We start from the raw sequence: 11,985 nt of genomic DNA, 5'->3' as shown, positions 1-11,985 counted from the left end.
CAAGGCGGCCAAATCTCCCATCGTTTGGAGGAGCGCTCTTCTGCGTTATTTATCACCATTTTTAATCAACTGATAAACCAAAGAAATAAATATTGCCTGGGAAAGATTTGCGGGACTTTCCCCGCCGCTTCCTGCGGGAGAAAGTGCCCCGCACGTTCGGGACTCTTCGTGCTTTTTTGTTTCTTTCCGCCGCCGAACGTGAGCGGCTCCGGGTTTCCGAAACGTGGGCGGGTTATGGTTAAAGTTTGGGGCTGAGGCAGTATTTTTAACGTCGAACGGACGTCCTTTACAAATACCGAAAGGTAATGGAAAAGGAAATTAAGACTGAGAGATTAAAACGCATCTGACCCATATTCAGCTTGATTAAGTCTATGAACAGCAGGCGGGATTACTTATATGCAGACGAAAGTGATTTATAAAATTGCATATCTACGCCCTCGATTTTTCGTAAGAGAACATGGCTATAATTTTGAATGTTGCTTTGAAATAGCCTGTTTCGCCCACTTGTATAATTTTAGACGGTTTAAATATTTATTTAATATACATCTAAAACTATAGTAACGCGCCTATACACCACACTCCACGTGTATCTGTTACGTCCAGTGCTAATAGCTTACAAACACATTTTTGAGCAATTACTTTCTATATTTAGCTATTATGTAGGCCTACTGTGCTTAACCTATGCATATAATCCTTTTTTATTTTTTTTTATATAATGATCTAAGCATTTATCTCTCGAAAGTGTTGAGGTTATTTGTAGGAGTTTGTGACGGTAACAGTAGTAGCGATTTCAGATAATCAAACTTATTTATTTATTTTTTTTTTTTTGTTTTGTTTTTTGCTCTTCTTGTCTAATTATACAGCTGTGCATTCAAATGGAGCAAAACCGATTAAGTACTGCGGCAGTGCAGCTGGGATTCTCCTGGAAACTGAGCTAGCAGCCTTAAGTTAAGCATCGCCAACCGCAGTGGCATCTGCCGCTCCCGTGCCTGTCACATTCCACTCTTATTTGAGTATTTACAGCTGCTAGTCAGATCAATCAGGAAATAAATAATCCGTTTCCCCAGCTTGCTGTGATGAAGTGTATAAAGGACAGACATCCAGCACTCATGCCTGATTCCCATATAGAATGAGAAGAGTATATTCTTCATCGGCACTATGATCATCATCATCTTCTTAATATTCTTTCTCTTGTTGTTGATTTTGTTGTCGTCAGTTACCTTGCTCATATTAACGTTAGAAAAAAAAAATTAAAGAAATACCAAGGGATGGAATTGTCGAATGTTTCTGCAGGCATTTGGTGATGTGTTGAGATGTCGCTTCAATATGTCTGCATAATTTTCCTTCCTCGTGATACTTTGAAAGTTGTGGCAAAATGGCTTAAGGACATCAAAGTCAAGGTACCGGGGTGGCCTTCACGAAACCTCGACCTCAACCTGATACAAGAAATTTGTGGTCAGAACTGAAAAAGCATGTGCAGACAAGGAGGCCTGCAAACCTGACACAGTTGCTATACATCAGTGCTGTCAGGAATAGCGGGCCAAAATTCCAGCAACTTATTGTGAGAAGCATGAGGAAGTCTACCCAAAACAATTTATAGCGGCAATGTCAGTACCTGTTGTGACATTTCTGGTAACTGTTGATCAGTCCTGCACAGTGGCTTAGTGTAATTTTAGCCCAGTCCTTCATAAAGAACAGGGACATTGGTGGTAACTCAGAGACATTGGTGGGCTTCCCCGCATTAATTGCTTGCTTCAGTTTCCTCTCCAGCATTTCAAAACATGACTGGCGCTTTTCCACTGCCACCAAGAACCAAGAAATTTCCATCCTGTACCAAGAACTGGCAGTTTTCCATTGCAGAGTATGCAAGCCGTACCTGAGCCACGCCCGAGCTGTGACCACGCTAACATGGCCAAAAGCGTGACCAATCCCAGCTGGTTGTGTCATGACCATATGATTGGTCAAAATGCACAGAGATACCAGTGTTCTGCACATGGATGGAAAGGAAAAAGCCTATATTCCATATATTTTACATGATTAGTAGTTTGACACATCATGGTGTATTCCCAATAACTCAGAATTTGAAAATGTCCAACCAGCTACTCAAAGAAGTACTACAGAACAGCTATATGGAATGGATTTGTAATGCAAATTTGCGCAAGCAAATGCTAATTCTGTTAGCATTTGGTGCTTGCATAACACGGCGATTTTTCACAGACATGCTACACAGTAAAAAATATATATAATAATTGCACCTAGTGAATACGACACTGTCATTCTCCAAATTCAGCAGCACCTTTGCTGAGCCGATGCTTCTGCAGCTGAAAGCCAAAGCAAACTGGACCCGCTCAGTAACTAGTGTCTCTTAACGGCGCGGTTTGGATACGGGTCGGCTCCTGTATGCCGGTGGAAAAGCAAGAGAAGTTTCTTCTGTTTTTACCATTCTTTGGTAGAAACGCGTGTCTCTTTTGGGTTGTTGTCTTTCTGCATGACCCACTTTCTCGCGAGCTTCAGTTCACGGATGGTTACGCTGACATTTTCCTGTAGAATCGGCTGGCACAATTCACAATGCATAGTTCCATCAATGATGGCAAGCTGTCCGGAGGTGGCAGTGCAGGCCCCAAATGTCACCGCCACTACCATATTTCACAGAAGAAGAGAGAAGATTTGTATACTGGAATGCAATCTTTTCTTCCCACCAAACATGATGCTTCCCGTTCAAGCCTAAAGGGTGTGTTTTGGACTGGCTCATCCACATGGTGTTTAGTAGGCATATAACAATTCACTCAATTCACAATTCTGTTTGATTCTTGATATGGCGTTCATGATAAAATTTTCCCACAATATTAAAAAATAATAATAGTAAATGAAGAAAAATTTATAACCAAAAAAACCATTGATTTTCCCATTCTTTAGAAATTTGAATAATTCTTTTGTTAAATTAAAAACAGAATACATTTGTTTCATTTTCTTAATAACCAACAATAGTAATTTACAAACATTTAAGGTTGGAGTGAAATATTGTAGCCCATTAACTAGAATATTACTTTTGAAATGAAAAAAAGTTCATAACAAATAGGCCTTTTCTTAAAAACCATTTTGCCATTCTGTAGTGTTACTTCTACAGGTTGCATTAGTTGGTTACTGGTAGGGGGCCACGGCAAGCTATTGCGCCTTCTGCTGTCTAAACAATGTAATTACAGCTAGGAAAAACGCGATTGCGCAGCCTAAGAATAATTTGAGCTATTTTGCAGTGCATTTTTTATTTCTGCAATTCGAGTTGTTAGAATTTTGTATCATGATTTATTGACGCACGATATATTGTTATATGCCTAGTGTTTAGCAGACTTTAGATAGGCAGCAATGTTCTTGGAGAATAATGTCTTTCTCAGTTTCTTAGAAATGGTTTTGTAACCTTTTCCAGCCTGATGACCATCAGCAACTTTTCTCTGAGGTCCTCAGAAATCTTCAGTCTAACCATGATCAAGCTGCGTTGTGAAGATCAGATAATGATCAGATAATGTATGTGCTATAAACTAGCAAAGGCTTCCGCATTCAAACTTGATTGTCATCCCATTGACTGTAACTGATTCCCCTTCTAATGAATTGAAAATCCTTGCAGTTCACATACTTTTTCCCACACATAAATATCTTACATTGGATTATTTTCCTCAATAACCTTTAAATATCGTCAGTGAACAGGCTGTAATATTTTGCTAATAATAATAATATTCGCAAATAAAATAAATTTAAAAATTGCTGAATGTAATCTTGCTTCCTAAACTAGGTACCTGTAGCTGTGTATACCAATATGATTCCAGTTTCATTTTCTCTACAATAAATCTGCATTTTTTTTTTTAAGTAATGTAATGTTAACATAACAGACTCAGCTGGCCTAGAATGTGTTGATTTGAAGCGATTTTATGTAGCACTGGGTATACTGTGTCTGGTTTACCGTAAATATCTAACCTAAATCTCTATCAAGGGTGTAAACACCATGATCATTATGTGGCTTATGTTGTGCAACTTTGAGGGCAATATTTTTTTAAAGTGTAAAATGCGAGTCCTACTTTGAGAGGTAAAGTAGACACGTTATTGTGTGGAAAGTTATGCGTATGACATGTTATAACGGATATCAGCACAAGTATCTCTTAAAGTTTGAATGTGTTTGTTTTCTTTTGCATATGAGCAGATAATCATCTGAGATCCAGAATTAGAACAGGGCCAGTGAGTAATTTTTGTTTTTGGATTTAATCAATAGCCAGAGCGCACAGTAATGGTGTAAGCAGGTGAGATGCCAGTCCGGTTTAAATTTCTTGCTTTTTTGCCCAGTGATGTAGGAGATACAAAAGATTTCATGTTGAAACATCTCTGAATTTTATTGTGTTTCTATGTAATTATAAATAAAAAGAAACCAAAGGGCGTGATGATGTAATTATGTATTAATTCTTTTAAAGAACATATGACCATATATGTATAACACACACACACACACATGCATAAAAAATGTAATAAATCTTGCATTGTGTTTGGTTAGTTATGCTTAAGGTTAGGGTTGGGAAGGGATAAGGTTGTCACTGTTAGGATTAGGGTTACGCCCATATAAATGAGTGGATGGTTCCCACAAAGCTATGAATACAAACGTTTGTGTGTGTTTTAAAATGGAGCAAGATGGGCTTTGAGAAAATGAGTAACTGGATTGTGCCTGTACTTCCATATGTGCAAATGGCAAATAAAGGATTGTTCCGTTTCATTTAAAAACATTAACAAAAGACTATTAATCTGCAGAGAATCATTAGCTGCACTGTCATAACCGAGTACCTGAATCGGTAACTTGGTTGAGGAGACATTGTGGTGCATCACTAACCAAAGGTGCAAATCAATAGTACTGCTTCGCATGTACAGTGGCTACTATGCAGTTATTCTGAAAAAAAGTTCATATTTATCAAATATCAGGTGGGAGTTATAAAATGGGTGGGGGTTATAAAATCGTCACGTTAAAATCAAGAATAAAAAATCTGCAGTTTATGAAATAAATGGAAAAGTGGTAAAAACCTGTGGTGGGGAAACACTTTTGATTGGTCGTGTACTTTTGGCCATATAGTGTATGCATGTTACTTATTGACTGTGGTGTAGCTAGCTGTCTTTGGCTTTTATCCTGATGTGGGTTGGAGGGGAATCCGAGTCGGGGTTACACCTGAGCGAACTGCCACCCTGTCTCCAGGCAGCCCCCCACAATCATGAGCTATGGGCAATTTAGTGCTGGGATTAACTTAACCATGTGCCTCTGGACTGTGAGAGGAAGCCCATGCGATGGGCACGGGAGGGAACATACAATATAAACAGAGTGGGATTCAACCCCCCCACCCTGGAAGTGTGATAGAACAGTGCCACCTACTGAGTCACGGTCCCCCCTTATTACTCTGTTTGGATTTAAATTACTGAAATGCCTTAATTACATAGATAATAATAACCGGAGGGTGGGGGGGAATCGCATTACATACAGGTATCCTGTGATGGTCTGGAATTCCATCCAGGGTGTTCCCAGCCTCGGTCCCTGTGTTTGCTGGGATAGGCTCCAGGATGCTGTAAGCGGTGAAGGAAAAGCCGTGGTTGGATTGATCAGTTTTACTTAAGGAATAACCGTTCATTTTGGCATCAGAGCAAAAACTGATTATTGTTCTTTGTGTTCAGTGATTTCTGGGGTAATGCAGTTAGCATTCAGTGCACGATTATTATTGATGCAACTGTTATGCTAAAGGCCTGTTTCCTGGGTTAATGAGACGAACAGCTTGCTCAAATTTACCAGCAATATTTAATAGATGTATATCGGCATACATATCCTGTAATGGGCCAGTTCAGCAGAATATATGGAGAGATATTAAAGCCAGAAACGCCATGGCCTTCCTCCTCTGGATCACAAATGAGAATTGAGTCATCATTTCTCATCCCGTCCACCAGATGTCACCGTTGTAGTTTTTGTCCTTTATAGGGGCTGCATCTTAATTAAAGGTTGTGAAATTCTATGACACCTACAAATCCAAACAGCGACAATCATTCAAGTGACACAAATCATAGTAGAGAAATCTACCTATAATCTACCAACCGTTATGTGTTTCTTCTTAGTGTCTTGTAAATATACTGCGTTAATTTGAAGCAAATGTTTTATGTTTCTCCCCCATGTGTTTTGCTTTTCTTTATTTGCCCATTTCCGGCAGATTCCTGAACTCACCATAAGCAGAATATGTGGCAGAGGGTTTTAATTTGTTATAGACACTTCATTACCAACATTGTCCACTTTGTCATAGGCTTATTAGTCACGTGTCACTTAATGCCAACAAATCGATTGTCTGGCGGTGGACCTGTCTGAGCAGAGGGAAAAGAGAGTTCTGAAAAGACAGCAGCGAAGCACCAAGTAGCCATGTGACTCCGTTCAGAGGGCTGCCATGGGTGGCTGGAGAGGCGCGGAGGTCAGAGAGAGGGAAAGAAACGTTTCAAACAGGATGATTTCTGCTCAGCCATAACCCTGTGTTGACTCGGCCAAGCCATAAAACCATTGATTCCCTGTCCCCTCGCCCAGGCTCTGTAAATTGCCTAAACAGGCTTTTGCATTTCACATCATAAATTTGCCACGGTGTGACTGAAGGTAATGAAGCAGTTTGCTAATCTTTCGGCCTCCAGCTTGCTGGTGCATTGCAAACGGAATGCGAATGGGTGTGTGTGTGGGGGGGGGGGGGGGGGGGCTAAATTAACAGCTTAGTGACCACTACTGACAGGAGGCCCCCAGGCTGAATGATCATACTGCCACCTACCCAGGAATGTTCCAGGTTTTTTCATTTGGCCCTAAACACATTTCTTCTTATCGTGTGTTAATCACGAGCGCAGGTTTGACTGGGTCTCCAAACAAAAATGCAGGCCGTGGTAAATGGGTTCTATGTAGAAGGAACTATTCAAAAAGCGAAATATCTCCATTTCTACCAGAGGAGATAAAACCTGTCTTTTCCTTTTCATTTTCTCAGAGTTGCAGAGGTTTGACGGTGTCTTCTGAATAACACGTTAACATGTTATAATTAAGCATCAGGTGCAAACATAGGGGCTTCAACCATAGACATGCGATCAAAAAGATTGCTGGTTTTTGGCCAATAATGGTTCTACAATGATACGCCACCTAAAACTCTGCCCTGTGCTGAGCGGCGTTTCCCGATTTAAAAGTGTTTGAGCTGAATTGGCTGCTGCGTACTTCAGTTATCGGTCCTGAGCGAGCTCTCAGTTTCGCTAATGAAATAGCCGCGCGAGTTTGACGATGCTCCGTTCGCCCTGCGTATCTCGCAGCGTCTGAGCCAGAATCAAATGGGGCATTTAGATGAAGTGACTGTGGGGTGGGAATGCCCACACTGCTCTAATTTAGTGTGAAGCACCGCTTTGCTCCACGAAAAGTCCGCAGATCTGCTGATGCCGGATCTTTCGCTGCGCCTTCCTACAGTTTCAGCTGCTCGCTAAAACACTGTGGGGGAAGTGGATTGGGCAGCTGGTCGGTGTTAATTTCCTTTGGCTAATAACTGGAACAGATGTCAGTTTGATAATACAAAGGAGAGATTCACACTATCAATTGGGAATGTAGACTTAATATGTCTGGAAAAAAATGTATTGATATCTGCCTACCTATAATGTCTATACCTATATAAGGTTATTTATATCTGTTTGTGTTCTCAGCAGCTAATATTAATAATTATTGAATCAGCTGATGAAAATTCTCTCTAAGTCTTTAATACCTCCACTGGAAAATATGCTGCCTACTGTACGCAAGTTTATCAGACAGCGATTAACGAAAAATGCACGCAGGATGGATACACGGTATTCTCTCCTGTGTACCAGGACCCCGCATACCTTTCCCGACTTTTGACCTGATATGGGTACACCCAGGGGTTTGAACTTTGACCTCTCCTGCGACCCTTTGTGCACTTGCACCCCCGTGTCAGAGAGTGAAACATTTTGCCCCTCCGACGGTGACCCAGCATCCCCTTGTACTCAGAGAGGTATGCGAAAGTGTCGACCTCCTGTAACCTTTCGTTAGCCTGTCCTTTTATGGCGCGGCTTCCCCCCAGCTGCCTTGTCAGCACATCGGGGAGGGGTGTTGGGACCAGGCGCCGAGGCCCCAGCGGACTCTGGGTTCCTCTGGCCGAGCCAAGCCTCTCGCTCCAGCGCACACCAGAGACGGCGCCTTTCCGTGTTCCGCTCGCCCGTCCTTAGCACGCCTGACCTGACCGGAGGTCGCTCTGTACTCCTGTGTCACCCTGATCCTTTTACAGAGAGTTTCCAATGGTTTTACCAGAGATCCTCAGGATTCACGTTTTATGAAGAGGGACACAGATGAAATATTTTTCAGACACATTGTGAAGGTGGATAAATAACATTATTGGCATTACTATACTCCACTATTACTGCTTTACTGGGTTTTCCTGTGGCAAGGTTAAGATCCCCTTAGGTCTTACCTAATGAAGTCTACAACAGGGGGTGCCAGTGCAGAAAGCTGCCTCACCAGGTGCCAGATACTCACTCCGGGGGCCCCAAGTGCTGTAACTCCCCTCCACCCCCCTCTCCCGCAGTTTTTTTTTTTTTTTTTTGTCCCTCTTGTTTAGGAAGCTCAAGGCTTCTCCAGCTGCATCCTCTCTCCTCTGCTGTTTATTCAAAGGGCCCCCATCTCAGAACAGAGGCCTTCCTGTTCGCGTAAACAGGGGCAGCGCGCTGATCTCACCGGCCTCGGTGTCCTGCCGCCAGACCCCAGCACGGGCCGCAGGATCAGTGCAGTGCACCACCGAATGCTTGCCGGCGAAAGTCGCACGTCGAGAGCCGGGATTTTCCTGTTTGCCGTAAACATCAGTTCATTATGGCTGCAAATTAAAAGGTGAAACAAAGAGTTCAAAATGCCTCTGAAATAAATCTTTTTTTCTTTTTTTTTTTTTTACAAAACATCCCATAATTAAACTAATTTAAAAATCACTTACAAAGGAGTTAAAAGGAAGCTTTTAAAGAGCAGTATAAAGGGTGTGTTCTGTGAATTTTGATAGGTCTCGATTATTTATTGTCAAACAGTAGGGGGAATGGGGCCTCTGTGATAATGACTAGTGAAGGTCATCGTGTAGACTCAGAAAAACAACAGTAATTTGCTTCCCTCAAATGAACATGGTGGGTAGCTCCACTGCAAAACACTAGTTTGGTGATGATAAATCTCATCCCCAAGGGAGTCCCCAAAAACACTCTAAAAACTCGACTGTTATGAGGCACACAGAATTTACTGCTGCATCTATTTGGTGGCATTCTTAAGGTAATATTGACTCAATTTCTGTACATACTCTGTTTTGCAATATGAATGATAATTTGTTGACTTATATTCAACACATTATTACAATATTCAACACATTATAAACGTGTCAAATACAGCTAGAAGCACAAAAAAAAAGATTATTCCTGTATTTTAATTTGTTCAACAAAATTAGCTCAAATAATGCTCCAATAATCTGTATGTCCTGCTTGGTGAAGTTTTAGCGTCTATCTGGATCTGATTTTAATAGGCTAGTGACAATTTCAACTGCAGCAAAGCCTCCCAGTCATAGAAATATATTTTAAAAAAGAAAAAAATTGAAATATGTAAAAAATATTGAAGAATGAAAAAAGACACGATACAGGTGTATTATTATGCAATCATTTGAAACTGAAATGTGAACGAATTTCAGCTGTAAGCAAACCCTCCTTCCTGCTCTACAGAGAAACAATGGAAGATGTGTCAATATAGCATATCACTGTAAGAGGACTGAACATTTTACGTTCCAACATGCATACACACCGTCTGTGTTTTCAGAGTCAAGCCCTTCACAACAGTGGTTCATTATAAGTAATTTTCAGTCAGTTCATTTGTGAATAAAACCTAACAAATCGAAGCATTTCAGCAATAAAACAACATATATGTAAGAGTCAGAAAGGGAAACTCTTGTTTTGCTTATTTGTATATACAAGTGTGTAACTTTGCATTGAGCATTGTCTGGGTTGAGGGCCCCTCCGATTCATCTTCACAATATGATTATTTGGGGGAGTTGTATTGGCTGGTTCTAATTATTTGGGGGGGGGGGGGGGGTGCAACCTGTACTGGTGTCTATCTCATTTTATTTTTGTAATTATGTTGTACTTTCTGAATAAAGTTGAGGGATCTTGAATCTGTAGCCATGTCCCGGGAAACACTGAGCTTATTTGTTTCATGATGTATGCATTTATTAAAAATATATATTTTTATAAAATAGGAGGGAGTCCTTGGTGGGTGGCGTTTGTGGGGAGACACGCACTGGCTTTTTTTGGAGGAACATAGTCCGTGAAGGCCCCCTCAAGACGCTAACTCTCGATAAAGATAAAGAGGACGATGTGGAAGCTTGGGTTGAAATTCAGTGGGTGGGGCACTCTGAGAAAGAAGACCAGAAAGGTGCAAGGCCTGCTCGTCAAAAACGCGGCCACCCGTTATTCCCCTGGCTTCGGTGTTGATGTCGACGTGAGGACAGGGAGTTCTTCTCCTTCAGATCGTGTAGTGTGACATTTCGCGTACACCTTTGTGTGACACCGAATGATCCACTTCTCACTACCGACCAGCGTATGAGAACTGCCCGACTTAGCTGAATTTACGTTGCGCTGCATTATCTCTGAGTGAAACCGTTTTTCTAAACATAGAAATTAAAGGAAAAGTTGTGTCTGATAAGATTAACGTTCGATGTGTGTTTGAAAAAGGAATGAGTTATTCCTCTTTGAAAGTACCGCAGTCTGCCTTGTGTTATTTTCACTTTGATAAATGAGACATGGTAAGTCACCAAAGAGGGGTCTACACGAGGTTTCATTTTGGTTATTTAAACAAGGTTACCGGCTGTTAATGTAGCATTTGCCATTGCATATTTCCTGATTCCTGACTGTCTATGTATATCTGTCAAGATGTGCCTGTTTCTCAATGTGTAGTTTGCAGAGAAATGATGACGTGTACAAATGCCCTGTATAGGGTTAGAAAAACCTTATTGAAAATGTTTTTTTTTTTCAGGGAGAAGGTACCTCCGCAGGTTAGGATACTGTACCTGCGATCAGAATGTTGTAGGTTTGTATCCCAGGATTTGCAAAGTGATGACACTGTTGGGTCCTTGAGCGAGACCCTTAATCTCCAGTTGCTCCAGGGACTGTCTGACCCTGGTTACACAAAAATGTATGCAGCTTTGGATAAAAGCATCTCCTGAATAAATAAAATCTAATTGAGAACTCATAGCGTGTTGTGTCTCGAGTTCTAGTGCACAGCTTTCAATATATCTAGCCCAGGATTCCCCATCTTTTTTAATAAACATCCTCTCTGCAATGATATACATGGGACTGATCATAGATTTTCAGTTGATTAAGATGACAAGCCGATGGGATTAAATCCATTTCCCACAGCGGGACAATTTAACATTTCAGCTGTAGCTTAATTGGGAATTTTCAGTAGGAACAGCTAAATTAAAATCGTCCTTAATGGATTCTGTCATAGATTAAGTAATTATGTGGCAAGTGAGTGGACTTCAGTCATTAATGCCTTCTATAGCAATTATCAGAATATTAATAGGCTTACTATGTATCTTTATATCAGATATATTTATTACTAATTTAGTAAATAAAATGTCAGAGGTAAATGTGTATGTCTCCCCAATCTTTTAATGCCAGTCTTGCCATTTGTCACTTGATGGCCGACACAACGTACAGCCTGAAGTAAGCATTTCACATTTGAGGCGATGACTCCGACCACTCAGAGTAAACTGTTCCCCCCCCCACACACGTAACACAGCAGCTGCGAAAAGCAGCATCAATCACTAATGGTTTATCGTGGTTGGCAGTCATGTGTCTGCAGCCCCCTCCCCCCGCACCCCCACCCCCCAGGCTCAGCGGGCCTTGGTGCGGTGCAGACGTGACGCGGACTTGCCGCCTCGCACG

This window comes from Paramormyrops kingsleyae, chromosome 17 (genome assembly GCF_048594095.1).
Source record: "Paramormyrops kingsleyae isolate MSU_618 chromosome 17, PKINGS_0.4, whole genome shotgun sequence".
Classification (NCBI taxonomy): Eukaryota; Metazoa; Chordata; class Actinopteri; order Osteoglossiformes; family Mormyridae; genus Paramormyrops; species Paramormyrops kingsleyae.
This window is presented reverse-complemented; position numbering follows the sequence as displayed.